The sequence below is a fragment of the Peromyscus leucopus genome, chromosome 13, assembly GCF_004664715.2.
Source record: "Peromyscus leucopus breed LL Stock chromosome 13, UCI_PerLeu_2.1, whole genome shotgun sequence".
NCBI lineage: Eukaryota > Metazoa > Chordata > Mammalia > Rodentia > Cricetidae > Peromyscus > Peromyscus leucopus.
Window position 1 is genome coordinate 42,615,271 of NC_051074.1, and position 18,095 is coordinate 42,633,365.

An 18,095-nucleotide genomic window follows, 5' to 3' on the forward strand; every position below is an offset into this window, starting at 1 on the left:
CTTTAATGTTTTTACTATATGTTGCATAAAATGAGGTTGTTTTAATATATTTTAAAGCTATCACCAAGACATTCCTTACACTGATTCATATCGAATTAGGATGAGGCAAAAAGATAAACAGAAATAAGTGGACAGCCATAAATTGCACTTGAAAACTCTACAACTCCACCATATTTTAAAGTATATTTCCAGACTTAATGGCCTATTTGTTCTATAAACTACCAGAATAGAGATCCAAGAGCTGCCTGATTTACAAACATAGTGAATTATGCTAGATGCATACTTAATATTTATAGCATTTTTCATGAAAAGAATTATTATTTCAAGAAACACTTTTGGCTGGCACTGATCTACAGGCTCCCTCCTTCCCAAGTTGTTTTCATAGTGCTGGAATGCACCATGCAGGTTGCTAGAGAAAAAAGGCATTGATGGTCTTATCCAGCTGGGAACCTTATAAACTACAATAGGAACCTGCTAGGCAGGATGCTCCACTTGGGCAGCAGTGGTATGACTGTTGTGGGGATAAACAACTGTTTTCTGATTGGATTTGAAGGAAAGGATATAACACAAATCTCGCCAACTTCTCCGCCGATCCTGTTTCCTCAAACTGGAAGCCTCTGAGTCCCCATCCAAATGGATCTCAGCTGAACTGCTGCTAAAATCCTAAAAGCCCATAGTTCCTGATCCTCACACCTTATATACCTTTCTGCTTCCTGCCATCACTTCCTGGGATTAAAGGCGTGAGTCACCATGCCTGGCTCTGTTTCCAGTGTGGCTTTGAACTCACAGAGATCCGGATGGATCTCTGCCTCCAGAATGGGAATATTAAAGGTGTGTGTGCCACCATTTTCTGGCCTCTATGTCTATCTAGTGGCTGTTCTGTTCTCTGACCCCAGATAAGTTTATTAGGGTGCACAATATATTGGGGGACACAATATCACCACAAAAGGAAGCCTCATCTAGTCTGTAAACCAACTTAAAAAAAAAAAAACAGGTCAGGGGAAGCCATAGGTCCTAGGGGAGAACTTAATTCAGTTCTTTAGGTGAGTTTACATAGTATAAGTTGCCTTCTAAATACATATGCTTATACCCATAGACAATTTTCACTTACAGTCTTAATCAGAGTTACCTCTTTCTAGTGAACTGTGGTGAATGCAGACTATGACTGCACACATTTCTAGTACGTGGAAGTTGAGTACTCAGTTCTAAACAAGACATGTGTACAATCCCTTCTAATGCTGAGGGTACACTGCAGAAGAAGGCAGAAAGAACTGAAGAGCCAGAAAATAAGGAGGAGGAATACAAAATGCCATCTCTTGAGCAATTCACAGTCACTGCAACCATAAACTCTCAACAACTGAGGATGACTACACTGATCTGAACAAGAAAGGGACAACACTAGCCAGGCATGCATGGAGGAGGGGCTCAGAGATACCTATCCCTCGATGCCGAACTATTTCCTAGTGGTAGATACAGAGATAGGGGAGGTCAATGCCTTCTGTTGTATAACCACCAGGCTCTACTGGATAGTCCCAGTCCATTGGAAACACTAACAACATGGTTAAACTAAATAGGCCAGAAAATAGAGCCCAGAGTCATAAACCTGGGAAAGAGCCTGGTAGGGAGGAAGACAGATTGATAGGGCTGGGAGGGAGGTAAGACTGTGTGAGGGTAAAGAGCAATCCAATGCATTTTATACATGTATGAAATTGTCAAAGAACTAAGGATTTATTAAAATTTGGGGCATATTCCTGAAGGTAACACCAAAGTTGATATCTTAAAATATGAACTTCTAAAGTTAAATAAGTACATGGATAAATGGATTTTTAGCATAGTTCCTATGGGGAATAATATGTATATTTGGAAACTGACTACCATTAGATGATGTCAGTGGTTATCACAGAATTTTCCTCTGGCTTATGGACCAACATTATCTAGGAACCTTCTAGAGATATAAGTTCTCTGTTCCATCTTCACTGTACCAAGGTAAAGGCCTATGCTGCCCAATAACCTGATTCCACCAGCCCATCTGCCAGCTTTCCAGGCCATGCTGGTGTTCCCTTAGGTTCAAGGATCTCTCTCATCAATGTCAAGATTTCAAAATTCAGGATACCTGGCTAAAGAGATTTATAGGTTATATCTGCCAAAATATGGACCATGAAAAAAGAACCTAAGTTAAGAAATAAATGTGGGCCATTTCATATCATAAATAATCTCTACAATATTAAAATTACTGTATTAATAAAAATGAATAAAAATGTAATACCACTGGATTTGAATGAGTCATCATTTCTTTCCATTTTAATATCACTGAAGTATCATCAAAATTATGTAATAAAATATTAGTTACTCAAGAATTAAATTGAAAAAATTCTTATTATTGCAGAGGAAAAGGGGCCCCTCAGCTCTTATTTATAATATACAACTATGTTCACAAAACTAACTTCATTTAAGATTTTGAACTAATCATTAATCAGAATAAGCAGGAAAGGCAGCAAGAGTCTATGTGTGTGCATGTATGTGTAATTAGTATTATAAATAGTCACTACCACATATTTAAGGACCCACATATGTACTGCATTAAACGGTAACAACACTTCTGCATACGGAGAGTCATTGGGAAAAGATGCAGATTACACAGGACAGCAACCTTCACAAAGCTGTACAAGAGGCCGATCAGTGAGGCCACAATCTCACTTCTACCTGAAACCTTCACGTCCTCCTTGTCCCACGGCTCCAGAAACGGTACCATTGTTCTTGTCTCTAACTGTACTGCTGATAAAAAGGCAAATGATCCCTATGGTTTGCCTTCTACCTCAACTAACGAGAATCATTTGACTCCTCTGACAGAACAAATGTTAATTAGAGTCCACGGTTCCTAAGAACATGGTCCATTTGGCATCTTCTTGAACTGGAATATTCAACTTGAGGATGGAGCTAGGCATGAGGGCAGAATAGAAGCTGTGTAGAGAAAGAACTGACTCAGAAGAATAAAGTGTATGGACTAAGAGTTTCATGTACGTAGACTGATTAGTGAACCCCTCAGATTAATTTCCCACTGGTAGCGTCTCTTCTGGAACTCGGGGTGAAGGCTACCGAGGGGCTGGACCCCAATAGCTATCGATAAGAACCTGAGTCCATTGCATTCCCCAGTTCAAATTTCCCTCCTGAAAATATGAAACACACCAATGGCTTCCCGTTCAGCACACACATTTCTGAGGGTAATGGACAGAGTTCCTTCTTCTGGCATGATGAGCTCACACTTCTCTAATTCTTTGGAAGCCAGTCCTTTTGCTTCCATAATCCCCAAGAGCATAAATAGTTGCTAAACAAAATTGAAGAAGCACTCAGGGAGCCTAGGAGTCACTTATACAGAGTCTACTTACTGCTTATAAGCATTTTACAATAGGTTTTTAAATCAGGTCAGTTCACTACTATGAAAAATGGTTATAACAACCCTGTCAACATTATTTGCCAATAAATACATATGGGAAATTAAGTGAAAGATGACAGAAATCAATGAAAGGGACATTTATGAATAAAGGACATAATCTGTTTAATTTTGTAAAGAGATTCTCCATTACCAGTTGCCTTGGAAGTAAAGCTGTTTCAAGCCTTTATTAATTTCTCTCACCTAGAAACACAGAGACTGAAATTGATAGTAGAAATTTCACTGACTTTTAGATTATATACTGCTCTGTAACGTTCATTTAAAACAAACAATTGGGTAATCTCTGCAAACCAGAAACAAAGGACAAGGTTAAATGTGCCTGGAGATACATCTGACCAAGCAAGCAGTTCTCCCACCGACTTGTCAGTTGCCCTGGCTGCCTAACAAGTTCTCTAGCTGGCAGGCTTCCAAACTGAAGACTAAGAATGCTGCTTTGTAATTGAAATTCCAACACAGTTCAGTTGTCCTACTCTGGCTTTAATGTTGTGAAATTAATATAATTTGTTGTGCAACTTAATATTTTTTAATTTTTTAAAATTAATTTTCTTCATTTATTTTACGTACCGACCACGGTTTTCCCTTCCTCCTCTTCTTCCATTCTCTCCTCCCACCTCCCTTCCATACACACACCCCCATCCACTCCTCCTTCATCTCCATTCAGAAAAGGGCAGGCCTCCCACAGGAGTCAACACAGCATGGCACATCAAGTTGAGGCAGGGTAAGGCAACCCAGCTTGGGGATTGGGTTTCCAAAAGCCAGCTCAAGCACCAGGGACAAGTCCTGATCCCACTGCTAGGAGGGAGCCCCAGAAACAGATCAAGCTACACAACTATCACACATATGCAGAGTGCCTACCTAGAACCCATGCTGGCTCCCTAGCTGTCAGTACAGAGTCAGTGAGTTCCCAGGAGCTCTGGTCAGCTGTCTCTGTGGGTTCCCGGTCATGACCTTTACCCCCTGGCTCATACTTAAGCTGTTGGATTTTTAAATTATGACACAAGATGTTATACAATAGTGTCAATTACATTGCATGTAATATAATTCTAAAGATAAGTTTTGTTTTGTTTAGGACTAGCATTATCACATAAAAGTGCTGTAAATCTAAAATTACTCAAAGAGAGGGTAAATAAAATAGAAATACAGGGAAAAGCACATTAAAGTTCAGAAAAGAGCATCCCTGATAGTGACCAAAGTGGCCATTTCATAAAATGTCAAGTAAATAAGACCAAGAATTTATAATTTTATTATTCAACTTAGGAAAGTTTCCTTAGTAAATGTAAAATATTTGGTGATTTGTTAGTCACCTGCCTCCATTGCACATAAATGGTGCAAAATTTACTATATAAGGTAAACTTGCACCAGTGGCCAAGGTTACACACTTGATACTCTCCTAATTGACTGGCATCTTTTTACTTGACCATCCACACCTATGTGCAAATCTTTCCTAAAGTGATAAAACAATAACCATTCTCGGAGGATATCCATGAGGACCATCTGCTTGTGGATTGCTGACTTGGGTGGTTACAAAGCTCCACAGTAAAATAAACAACATCCACTCTGAGTTACACAAGGTACTTGTTATTAATGTAATCTGCAACATTTACCTTATTTTATGAGTGCAAGATTCAATGATTCTTCTGATCTTTGAATTTTAAATAAGGTTGTTTTTGTAATTATTTAAAGAAGAGGTCTGGCATTCAAAAGTCAGACATCAGAAAGGTAATTCAAATGAATTAATAGTACATATACATTTTACATATTTAACAAAGAGATATAGTCTACTTTGCATCCTATAACATAAAAAAAAACGTTATCTACTTTTTTTACTAAACATATAAATTCCCTGCTCTTTCTCCCTTGATCCTTGGGTGAGGGAGCTGGGGATCAAAACAATGCCTTGGATATGCTGTGCTAGTACTCTGCCAGTGAACTACTTATTGGTAATCCTAATTTACCCAACACTAAACCAACTGCCTGACATACACTAGCAAAAATAAAAGAAAAAGAAACACCTGATACAGTGAACAGTATACTGAGAAGAGAAAAAATAAACAGCAGACATGTGCAAGTAAATATCATGAAATGTTAGGAGACAAAAACTTCTCCTGAAAGAAAAGAACATGGAATAGTAAAATAAAAGAACTGAGAACTGAGCGGAGAAGGGTGAATGTGGGACAGTCCATGTAAACGCAAAAATGGTAGTCTGAAGAGGCCGCACAGAAAAGGTAGAATTAGAGTGAAGACTTGAGGTGATGATGCAGATGGCCTGAATTCTAAGGGAAAAGAACTTCAGATAGAACAAAAATCAGCTTAAGGAAATGTAAGAAGAGGTGGTGATGTGTTCCAGAAAAACTGGAGGCCAGGGTATCTAAAAATAGAGGTAAGGATGCATGGCATGGTAGATTAGAATTAATTTGAAATGCTGAAAACAAAATATTAATATGAACACATCAAAGAGTCATAAGGAATAGGAACATTAGAAGAACAAGCAAAACATATCTATGTACTGCCTATCTTTGGTTCACTAAATTCAATAGAAATCATTAGCAAGAATATGCAAGGATTATTGCTTTTAAATGAGAAATTTTCTAAGGATATTCAGAAGATAAATAGATAATAATTAATTTTTCTTGATTGTAGCTTCCCACTACTTGTACTTGCAAAGTGAAAATAGAAGGAAATTTCCAGAACATCAAGAACTGTCCATCAATTCCTTAATGTGCAAGTGGTGTGCTGAATTCTTTGAGATCTAAAGATGTTAAAGTAGTTCATGATCTGAAAGGGTAAACAGGCACCTAAAGAGACACTCTAGTGAACTATCCTTAGAAGTAATGATGGCAGATTGTTTTTATAAATATAAAATACTACTAGCTTCATGTTCAAAGACACAAACAATAAGTCACATCCTTATAAACTCTATTAGTAAGAGTAGTGCTCCTGACTTTATTAACATAGCCCTTTCACATTCATGATTGCTCTGTCAAAACCCCACTTTTGTTTGGCTATGTGATTGGATTTAAAGCAACAAAATAGCTTTAGTTGTTATTGAAGAAGGAATGACCTGACACAAGCTAATCTAATGCTGAAATACAGTAACTTATTCCTTGCCCTCTATATGGCTACAGAAACAAAACCAGCTAGTAGATTATACCACCCCAATTAGTACTTTTATTTTTTGTTCAATATCTTGGAAAGGCTTAGGATAGGATGCCGTCGAATTTCTAAGGACCTTGCTGAAGTATGTTCATGGCTGAGAAGGTTAATTAGAAAGGACAGAATATAATTTATCAATCTACCACTAACTCTCTATAGGACTCTCCATAAATATGTAGACTAAGATTGATGCTTTGCCTGGAGGGATTCTGCTTCCCCACCCTAGAAGTCCATCAACTCTTAACGGTGTGTAATAACACAGGGCAAGTTAACAGGTTAGTCTTGAAATTGTGCTACACCCTTTTGCCTTTGAGTCATTTGTTACTAATCAACTACAGTCAGAACTTCAATTAATGATCAAAATCTAGGGACACATGCCCCCATCCCTAACCCAGTATCAATCTCCAGTTGATAACCACTTGCAAATGAAAATTTAGTGTCCTCCAAGGAAGTCTCACTGCAGAAACCAACTACCGTTAAGGGTAGGCTGCATGCCCAGCGGTAGATGGCCAACAGAAAATGAGCTCAGTGGCATCTTTGGAGCCTGTTGTCACATAGTGTCATGTCAGGCCTCTTCCTTTAAACAATTTTTTTTTTATTTTACTTCATTCATTTATTTTTTTCTTTCTTTCTTTTTTGTTTTTTTACATTATGTTATTGTCTATTTTGTTTAGTTTTTTTGAGACAGGGTTTCTCTGTGTTGTTTTGGTGCCTGTCCTAGATCTCACCCTGTAGACCAGGCTGGCCTTGAACTCACAGAGATCCGCCTGGCTCTGCCTCCCGAGTGCTGGGATTAAAGGCGTGCACCGCCGCCACCGCTGCTGCCGCCGCCGCCGCCACCACCACCACCCAGCTTTTTTTCTCTTTTTACGACACAGGTCCATTGTGTATACATGATGTCTTCTGGTTTACTGTCTTCATGGGACTCCCAAGTGTGCGAATGAGTGGAGCCTCTTGTTTCTTGGACCTTGTCCTGGGCTTTTTTCCTTCGGTTTATTTGTTTTGCCAGATTCCTATGTGCTACTTTTTGTTTTATCTTGCTATATTTTATTTTAGTATTATACCATAGAAATTTGTTTTATTCTAATGACAGAAAGGGGGTCGATGAGGATGACGGGGCGGAGCTAAGAGGATTAGAGGGAGGGGAAACTGTAAACAGGATATGTTATGTGAGAAGAAAATCTATTTTCAATAAAAGAAAAAAATAATTAAAATCTGTTTAAAGTATTTCTTTCATTACATCAATTATGGAAGATGATCTCATATTAATGAACCATTGCTCTGGCTGTTGAGGTATTACCACTTAGTTTAGTGGCATAACATAATTATATTATTTTATAATATAATTACATTATTTGCATACATGCACAGTAAACATCGTACTTTTTCAGTTCATAACTTCCTTCTCTTAGTCCACAATTATTCCTGCAGCTTTTTATCTATCTGCATACCCTAATGGTACCCCATTGCCTAGCACTAAACGTTCTTCTTTGTATAAAGCTTTATCTCTATGTGGTCCAGATCCTGGGGGAGGGCCACGGGGGAGAGCCACAAGGGGGAGTGGGGCATTTGCTGTTGTTTGTATGGCACCTCGCAGCTAGAGGAAGAGGCTTGGCAAGAAGTCCTGGTACTAGCACTTCCTCAAAAGAAGGTTACTAACATGGTTGCCCTGTCCTGGTAAATTTTACCTCGTCGTATGGAAAGTGGGTCTCTGGAAAGGCACCAAGTCGGAGTATGCACAGACAGAGCCCAGAGGGCTGAGTTCAGGCTCTTCCACAAGGCCTCAAAAGCTTTGGCGACACTTGACCACACTCATGGTGCCATAGTTAACACCCAGAAAGAACGTGGGCGGTTGAGCTGCATTTGAATCGCAGCTCGAGCCTTCACGCTCCCCCTTGGCCAACTGGGAGAAGAGGCCAGCACTGTTTAAAACCAAAGCCGTGAGGTTAAAACAGACGCCCAGGGAAAGAGGAGGTGGATGATCATTGACTGATGATGGACCACAGCAGCATCCCACACAGAATAATACAGACTGATCTGTGAACTCAAGAGTGATAGACAGGGAAATAACAACAGCAAAAGGGGGAAGGCGAGGGAGGGAAGGAGGAAGGAAGAAAGGAAGGAAGAAAAGGAGGGAGGAAAGGAGGAAAGTTAGCTCGTCCCCAAAGCCAGAAATAGACCTGAAGGTGACTTCCCGGAACAAACAGTACATCAGTTTGATACAGACTGGGAACTCAGGAAATGTCTGCATTTGTTAGTTCTAAACATCATTGAAGCAAAAAACAACAAAAAGAGCATGAACACCCTACCCTCGTGTAGCCTACGTTTTTTGTTTTAACTTTCACGTAAATTCCACTTTTCACATCATAGTCAAGATCAGCGGCACTCACCCATCTTCTGGTGACTCCTAAACTAGACCTTTGAAGTTCGTTTCCTCCCTCAGTGCTCTTGTTCCTTTCTCATCACTTTACCATTGTTTTCCACATGACATTGCTGCAGACTTTAAATATGTCTATTACATGAATCCCTCATGAAAATTACAAAGTGGGAAGTTAGAAATAATCCCTTATCTTTTTTTCTATGCACTCTGTCAGATGACTCTGACAGAGTAAAGTTTACACTTCTGAGACATCTAAGATCCCTTCTTCGGAAATGAATCGATCTGATGTTTACCATCTTCCTCTTCATCCTTAAATCTTAAGCCACGCCCCTCTCCTTACCTCAACTATGCTATTAATGAACTGTGTGTTATACAGAACACTGTAATTACGTCATCATCTAACCCACCTCAACTGTGAGCCACCAGCAAACAACAATATATTATTCATTTCTCTCTCTTCAGCACGGAACATTAGATATAATAGGCACTCCATAAATGACTATTTGGTCAATACATAGCTGTCACACAAGTCAATTTGTTGTATATATTTCATTCTTGAAATACAGTCAACACTCTCCTCTGAGATAGAAGTGGCAAAAATAGCATTATGATTTATATATTTAGGTACAGAACTCCATAAGAACTTTATTTTTCTAATTCAACCACTATGTGGTAAGTTCTATAAGAGAATGGCTGAAGACATTATTCATTTTTGCACTACAGAATGAAAAGACATGTTAAAGATTTTAGTAGCTTTAAAAATACATTTACTGATTTATTGTGACCAACTATAATACTATGTACATGTAAGTTTTATGCCCTTAAAAGTTTATATTTGCAACACTTTTCAGAGTTTCTGACTAAAACTCACATTTTTTTTTTTCACCAAGAATTCACACACGCACTGTGAATCCATAACAACATCAAAGATTAGTCAGGAATAATTCATGAATACCTGAATTTTAATGAATGCAAATACTACTCATATGGTCAAAATCAGCTAATCACATTTGCCAAAACATTGTTTCATTCCACTGTGATGCTCTCTGTGATATCTGCAGGCAAGGGTGGAGAAGAAAGGCAACTTGATCTCTAGCCAGGGAGCTTTCTGCACATTGAGCTGCCTGGAAAAAGGTGCCTGACGAGGATCTGTCCTGATATAATGACATGTAGAATCACAACGCTCCATTTCTAGGATTGACTGTACATTACAGCATGACTATAAAGCCAGTACTGACCCCTTTAGTTAAATTTATGAAAAGAAATAGCACTACATACTGAATACAGTGAGCCTTGAAGCCCAGCTGGAATTTATGGCAGCCTCCGGCTACACAGGGAATCGCTCTCAAGCATCATAATTCCTCTCTGATAGGCACGTGCATTTAGTTCTCAGAATTTTTTATTTAGTAGAGATATAAAAGTTATTTAGCCTATGATTAATTTAAGTGTCATTTTCCCAAGGTGACTCCAAAGAAGATGTCAACTTAAATTTTATTGTCTTATAAATGTAAAAAAAATCACACTTTTAAACAGCCAACCAAATATAAGAAGAATAGAATCATGATACTTTCCTATAGACTAGAATAGCAATATAGACATCAAATTCCAGAGAAAACAATAAGACTTTAGTGGTTTCAATTAGGATTTTGTAGTGAAATGTAGGCTAATCTCATAAAATAACATAATCAAAGTTTAATATAAATTAAATTAAAACCTTGAAATAAGTTCTGCATTTTTGTTTAGAAATTATTCTAGTCTTTGTGGAAGAGAGACAAACAGCCTAGAGATAATATGGTCCTGACTTCAGTTTCACTGGAGGGGTGTGATAACACATTCTCCAAATATGACTAAAAGCGTAGTAAGGATCTGGTGTCACAACATGATCAGAGAGGTAGAAAGATACAAGGGCAGAGAAATAAAAGAGAAGAGGCAAGGAGGGTCAGAAGACAAATAATGAGGGTGAGTCTTGCATTTTGTCAGCAGTCAACAAACTCATCTTCTAATACCAAGTGTCCTTTGCTTCCTTCTACGAAGCAAACAGAAAGTCTCCTGTGTAACTGGAGATTCATATCCCTGGTGTGCGTATACTCTGCCAATAGAACCCGTCCTGCATCTCTGACCCTCCCACTTGGATGACACCCCTTGGCAGGTCCATCAGAGAGGAGCCTTTAGTACTCTACTGCCTGCCTGTGTACAGAGGCACTCAAGCACAGCCCTCGGGGCTTTGTTCAGCCCTCTGGACCCTCAAGGCCGGATCAGAAAGGCAGATAGCCACTGTCTACCTATAAGAATCTCATCCTCCAAAAGTTTCCATAGGCACTCAACTGCCTCCCTTGCCATGATGCCCCATTTCATTAATGTTTCCAATCATGAAAACATAATTAACTGATTATACTAGAAAAGGCAAAGATTCCAAGACAAGCACTGACCACTCGGTGTAGCATTTTCATACTGCAGGATGCTAAAACTGCACAACAGTGGTTTCAGAATCAACTATGATGTCAAATCCCAGTTCTCTCACTTAGTAGCTCTTCATAGTCATCCACTTAAAAATCACTTATCATCATGAGCCAGACAGTGTGAGGGGCTGGAGACACAGCTCTGAGCCAGAAGTGAGAGTGGTTCTGCTCTCTCAGAAACTGCAAAGGGGGAAAAAAGAGACTTTATATAAAAAAAAAATTAAAAGGCAATGAGAAGTCAGGAATCAGGGGTCTAGGTTCTGAGAGATAGGAGGAACAACAGAGCCTCCTGAAATGCAATCAACAGCCAAGGGAAGACTTCCTGAAGAAATGAGACTTGTGCTGATATCCAAAAGACACATGGGAAGGAGAGAGCCTTCAAAATCAGTTCAATAATTGCTGCTAAAGAAAACTTAAATTCTAACATTTGTATTAGTATGTCTTTCCATGTTTTGTTAACTATAGACACATGATTATATGGAGAACAAATTCCATTGTTCCTGTTTATGAAAACCACATCATTTAAAAGCAGGGGATTTTAAGCTATCTTAGGGGTTATACAAAAGCCCAGTCAGGGTAAGGTCAAGATGTAGCAGAAACCCTTGCCTCAGAATGGGAGAAAGGGATAGATACAGTAAGCAATGACTAGGGCCATGTTTCCTGCTTAGTATGTTAACACCTTTGTGCTTATCATTACACAGGTTGGAAACTACTAAAGATGTGACCCAGAATGAGTTTTGTTTGAAGGTCATTCTGCTTCCATGAGTAAATGTTGGGGAAAAATGATGCAGTTACACACATCCAGGAAAAGACAGTGATTCCCCACGGCTAAAGCAGACAGATGGAGAGTCGTGGGTACCCTAGTGAGAAGAAAAAGGAAAAGAAACCTAAAACTGATTAATGTATAAGTGATAAAGTGGAGTCAAGAGAAAAGCTCAGAGAGTTTTCTAAAGAGCCTTGAGTTTCTGGCTTGCCCGTCAGATGAATGATGTGTAGAGTCACTGACAGTTACCAAGCCAGGGATAAGTGACAGTATGAGGTCATACTTGGCTGTGCTGAGTTGTAGATACTTTTGAGACATATAACATGAAAGCTAAGACATCTAATATGAAGGGAATTAAGAATTGGCTGAACATAACCTGGATTTAAAGGAAATGTGTGAACTGAAAATGTAATACTAGGAATTAATTACATAGAGACAGTCAGAAAACCTTGTCCCTGGAGAAATTATCTGAGAATTCAGGATAAAGTGCAGGTGTTCAAACCTACCAAAACAAAAGGTGTGTTTCACATTGAAATTCTTTTCATTCTCATTTCTATCCTGTATAATAAGATAATATTCACATTATCTCATTATGCCTCACAATGTGGAAAATTATTCACCTAGAGTCTTCTCCCAACTGCCCAAAGAAATGATTAGATGCCGCATAAACTCAATAAAAGATAACTGGGTAAAATGTATACTGCCTATGCCTAATTAAACCATAATTCAATAATAGCTATAGACATAATCATAGATCACATCCATTTTGCTTCAAGTTTTTAATGTTGAGAACTTTAATGGATTCTTTTTTACAGTGTTCTGTCCACCCACACATTCAACAGCAGAAGGGAAAATATCCTTCAGATTTATCAAACAAATTCTTAAATATGAAGAGTCGAAGTGCTTTCATTTTTAAGAACAATCTACTACTCGAAATTATTGATTAAAATAAACTCAAATTGCACCTAATATAAACTAATGTTTAAGTGATAAGTGAATAAAAATATATCCACATATTTCAATAAATATAAACACTTAGCTAATTTTATTAGTTCTTTGAAAAATTCTTACACTGTGTTTTGGTCATATTTACCCCCTTCCCCAACTCCTCCCAGATCTAACCACCCTTTCTTATCCACCCACCTTTGTGTCTTCTTTTGGCTTTTGAACCCATGAAGGCCAACTTGTGTTACCCACATGTTCTTGGCTGTGTGGCCTTCCCCTGGAGGGAATGTGGTCAGTTTACCAAAGACTGCACTTCTGAAGAAGAGCCTCCCCCAGCAGCCAGCAGCTGCCAGTTCCTGCCCAGGTGGGGAGAGGAGTCCCTGCCCATCTCCCCACTGTTCCATACTAGGATTCTGTGAGGCTTGAATTTACAGGTTTTGTCACAGCCACTTCGAGTGCAAATGTATAACCTCTATACTAGAAAACAGTTTCCTTATAGTCCCCCACCCACTCTGCCTCTTACAGTCTTTCTGCCACCTCTTCCGCAATGACCCTGAGCCCTGAGAGAAGGGAATGTGATATAGATACCTCATTTAGGACTGAGCTACCTCGGCCTCTTATTCTCTATCCCTTGATCATTGGGGGGGGGGGTCTCTGTGTTGATTGCCATCTACTGAAGATATAAGCTGCTCTGAGAAGGGTTGAGAGATGCAATAATCTATGGGAACAAGATATCACCTCAGTAGAAATCTAAATGAAGTGAAATAGTATATAAAACTATTGTAATTCTATGTACAAAATACTATAGATGGACAAAATACTGTGCATTCAGTTAGTTTAAATGAATTAAAAATAATTAAAAAGACACCTTGTCAAACAACCTTGGTGTTATTTGTTGCCTGCCTCCTCCTGGTATTGACCCGTTGGAGACCTCTTCCCATTTTTTCCATTTCCCACTTCGTACCACTTGGATCCTGCTGTCCCCTCTCCAGTTCCCCACCTTCCACCCTAGGTCCCTTTACTGCCCTGCTTTGTGTGGTTACTCCATGGTGTGTATTCACATCTGAAGATTTGGAGCTAACAACTCCAGATGAGAAAGATTAAAGGCATGCCTGATTATTTTATATTTATCTAAAATTATAGACAACAAAAATCCATGTGACTAAAAGAGCTGGAGATAAAAGACACAAAGGGGGCCAGACCAGGGGCTGTGTTCACTAGTGAAAGGGCCCTGCACATTTTTTATTCTCACACAAAGAGAAACAGAGATAGGGATAATATAAACTGGTAAGAGCTTTGCTATCAAGGTAAAGTAAACTGAGATTTACCTAACTCCAGCCTCCAAGCTTCTGTGAACATGCAAGACAGAATCTTGGGGTGTGATCATGAATTGAGGTGTTAGCGACTGCACTGGCATAGAACAAGTCAGGATCTATGACGTTGAGATGTGGGGGTGCATTCGCGGGGATCCTGTAGCCCCCTTTATAACAGCAGGATTTGTGGAAGAAAACTTCTACTTCAGTGGGAACAAAGCTTACAGAAGTTGATAAGTGAAGATGCTTTCAATAAGCAAATGAAAGATGCAGATTTGATTAGTAATAATAATACAAATGCTTTCCACGTGCTGAATACCAAACTGAAGAGTTGCACACTTTTGTTATTTAACTCTCATAAAAGCTTTCAATAGGTGCTATCATTTGTAATTTATACATGAGAACACTGAAAGTCAGAGAAAATAATTTGCACATGATCCCAAATTTCATAAGAAGTAATGCATAGGGAATGTAACTTTAACTTCAAGTTTTCACTACAATATTTTTACACTGAAAGTTTCTCACAGGAGTGATTTACATAGTACTACAGACTATACTGGAAATTCAGAAAAGTAAACTTTTTAACCCATCTGTACTAGTATTATTAATAAAAATAGTTCCATAAAAAGAAACTTACTGATATTTTACTAAGGAATTAAACAGTACTTGCAATAAATGACAAAAGCTCAGAAAAAAATATTTGCGATTAATACAGTACATGTTTTTTATTAATTTTATGTGTATGAGTGCTTTATTTGTATGAATGTCTGTGCATCACACATCTGTTTGGTGCCTGCAGAGGTCAGAAAAGGACTTCTGATACTCTGGAACTGGAATAATGGACAGGTGTAAGCCACCATGTAGATGTGGAGAATTGAGCCTGGGTCCTCTGTAAAAACAGGAGGTTCTCTTACAACTGAGCCATTTCTCCAGCCCCAAAACCCACATATTTTTAAAGTAAAAAACAGTTTATGGAATCATCCTATCAAGACTTATAAATATCTACCTTATAGTGTGTGAGTCATGAAATAAGAAACTTAGTATTTCTGCTCTTCAGCGAATGAGCTACTTCAATAGGTGAGACATCAAAGTGGATTTTAGCACTGGGAAGAGTAAAACCCAACAGTATAATCAGTCAAAGAAATTTTACTTGTATCATTATATATATATAATATGGGATAATCCACATTTTTCTAAGCATCCAAGATCTCCATTGCTTTTCATATGAAAGGCAAATAAATTGAACTGGTTTGGGAAGAAAACAACACTGGGCTTTTGTGTAACCCACACTCTCCTCAATACTTTACAAACCACTGCACTGGTGTTTCTACTCACTACCTCCATTTTGGAAACCCTAGCAATCACAACTATTCACCTTATTTCTGTGTATATACTCTTCATCAGTGAAGAAAGGAAGTGCAGAAATCATACACACAGGCTTGCTCAGCCTCAATGAAGAGTGTCCACTAGGCTGAAACTTGGGGTTCTATGTTGTTTTTACTTTTTTTTCTTTTGGGGAGTCCACCACCCAGCTTCCAAATAAATCACACAGAGAGGCTTATTCTTAATTATGAATTCCCAGCCTTAAACTTGGCTTAATTTCTAACCAGCTTTTCTTAACTTTAACTTACCCTGTCTACCTTTTGCCTCTGGGCTTTTCTCGTTCTCTTCTGTAAATCTTACTCTTACTTGGTGGTTTTCTGTGTAGCTGGGTGGCTGGCCTCTGGAGTCCTCCTCTTCCTCCTCCTCTGGCTACTTCTTCTCTTCCCAGACTTCTCCTTCTGTTTATCCTCTCTGCCTGCTAGTCCTGCCTTGCCTTTCTCCTGCCTTGCTATTGGCCAGTTCTTTATTAGACCATCAGGTGTTTTAGACAGGCACAGTAACACAGCTTCACAGAGGTAAACAAATACAAGATAAACAGAAGTAACACACCTGAAAATAATATTCTACAACAGGGTTCAACTCTAAGGCCAAAGTACTTGTGGCTACAATTGACTGCTGACTTGAGAATGGCTTCAGCTCATTCTTATCCATCTAAATTAATTACTACATGAACATTAAAGACATAGAGGATCCAATAGGGAAAATTATACTGAGGAAAGAAAGCTCACCAAGAATCGGCTTATCACAAGAACACAGCCAAGTTCCTGTCTAAGATTACAGAGCCAGCAAGGAGAGTCTCTATAAACCTGAGAGGTTGCTCCAAACACACATTTAATTCTATGCCATTTGATGAAGCACATTAAAATAGATTATTTCGTACAGTCAAGTAAATTCAGACTCTTTAGCTGAACAACGGGCATAATGTAAAATAATTCTATTAATCTTTTTAGATGTAATAAATATTATATTAAATTATAGTGAGCTCTATATGGATGAAGATGGCCAAATAAGCAATAATAATAATAATAATAATAATATCATCCATTATCATTAAATTCTTCTCTTTAGTTTCCCCATTCAGCTTCTGATGATATCTTTAACCACATAGGACATAAGGCTTTATGTTCCACTTTGTACTACTTCTCTCTATATTACCATCAAGAATGCAAGATGCACTATTTCTTAGATTAAATTTGCATCCACAAACTGCAATTAAATTTACTCTATGTTAATGATAACCATTTGCCAGAAAACAAGCTTTTCCAAATAAATGATGATAGAGCAGATAATGTCCGATTATGATCATGAGAGCTAGTACATCATGGGAACTACCCACAGTTAACACAGGATTACACAGAGAGCTGGCACATCATGGGAACTACCCACAGTTAACACAGGATTACACAGAGAGCTGGCACATCATGGGAACTATCCACGGAATTAACAAAGGATTACATAGAGAGCTGGCACATCATGGGAACTACCCACAGTTAACACAGGATTACACAGAGAACTGGCACATACAGGATTACACATAAGCTCTGTCCTTACATTCACAAATCCAGTGGCATTCATTTCAAAATCAGTATTGAATATTCTTCATTTAAATACTTTGGTTCTTTGAGAAACAAATTATTTTAAATAAAAATTCAGAAGATAGAAATGGAGCTCTAGAAATTTCGAGAAAAGAAACCATAAATGTATATGTATAATACACACTTTTAGTATTTCATCTGCATTCATTATAATTTTTCATGAATATACTGAAAAAATTAACCATTTCTTATCCATTAGAGAAAATAGATGGATTGTAACATTTCATACAAATTATAACAAATAAGTCTGATAAAGCTATTAATATATTAAATCACAAAACTCTAGAGAAATCTGTAATCAGTAACATGATGAGAATTCATGAAACAATTAAATCGTAAAGAAAATGCTGAGAATCAAAGCTACATGGTAATGTCTGAGAATATTATCATAAACCAAGTAAAAAACAATGCAGTGGCACATTATTGATTAAAGGAAACTCTGGAGTACAAAAGATTTAAGCTCATTCATGGTCAATCTAGAAATGTTAGCACCAGGTTATTGAGCACATGTCTAACAGATACTGGACAGCATCAAAGACTCTAATAAAAATCTGTCTAGAGAGAGTGATAATATTGATTAAATTCATAGAAAACAAACAATACAGCCATTTTATTAAAGGAAAACTCTGGGAACTGCAGAAAAGCCTCAGTGG

At 38.1% G+C, this 18,095-nt stretch overlaps 1 protein-coding gene across 2 annotated transcripts in view; it reads right to left on the minus strand.

Annotated features, from left to right (window-relative positions):
- Spag16 (sperm associated antigen 16) overlaps nt 1-18,095 on the minus strand; it is an 836,224-nt gene that overhangs the window by 728,624 nt on the left and 89,505 nt on the right. Inside the window, exon 1 of one of the 2 annotated variants that reach the window (XM_037210301.1) lies at nt 8,293-8,471. The exons of the other annotated variant lie outside the window; for it this stretch is intronic. The gene's annotated coding sequence lies outside the window, so the exon portion shown is untranslated. Of the gene's footprint in view, nt 1-8,292; nt 8,472-18,095 lie in introns of those variants that run through there. 2 annotated transcript variants of the gene reach the window in all.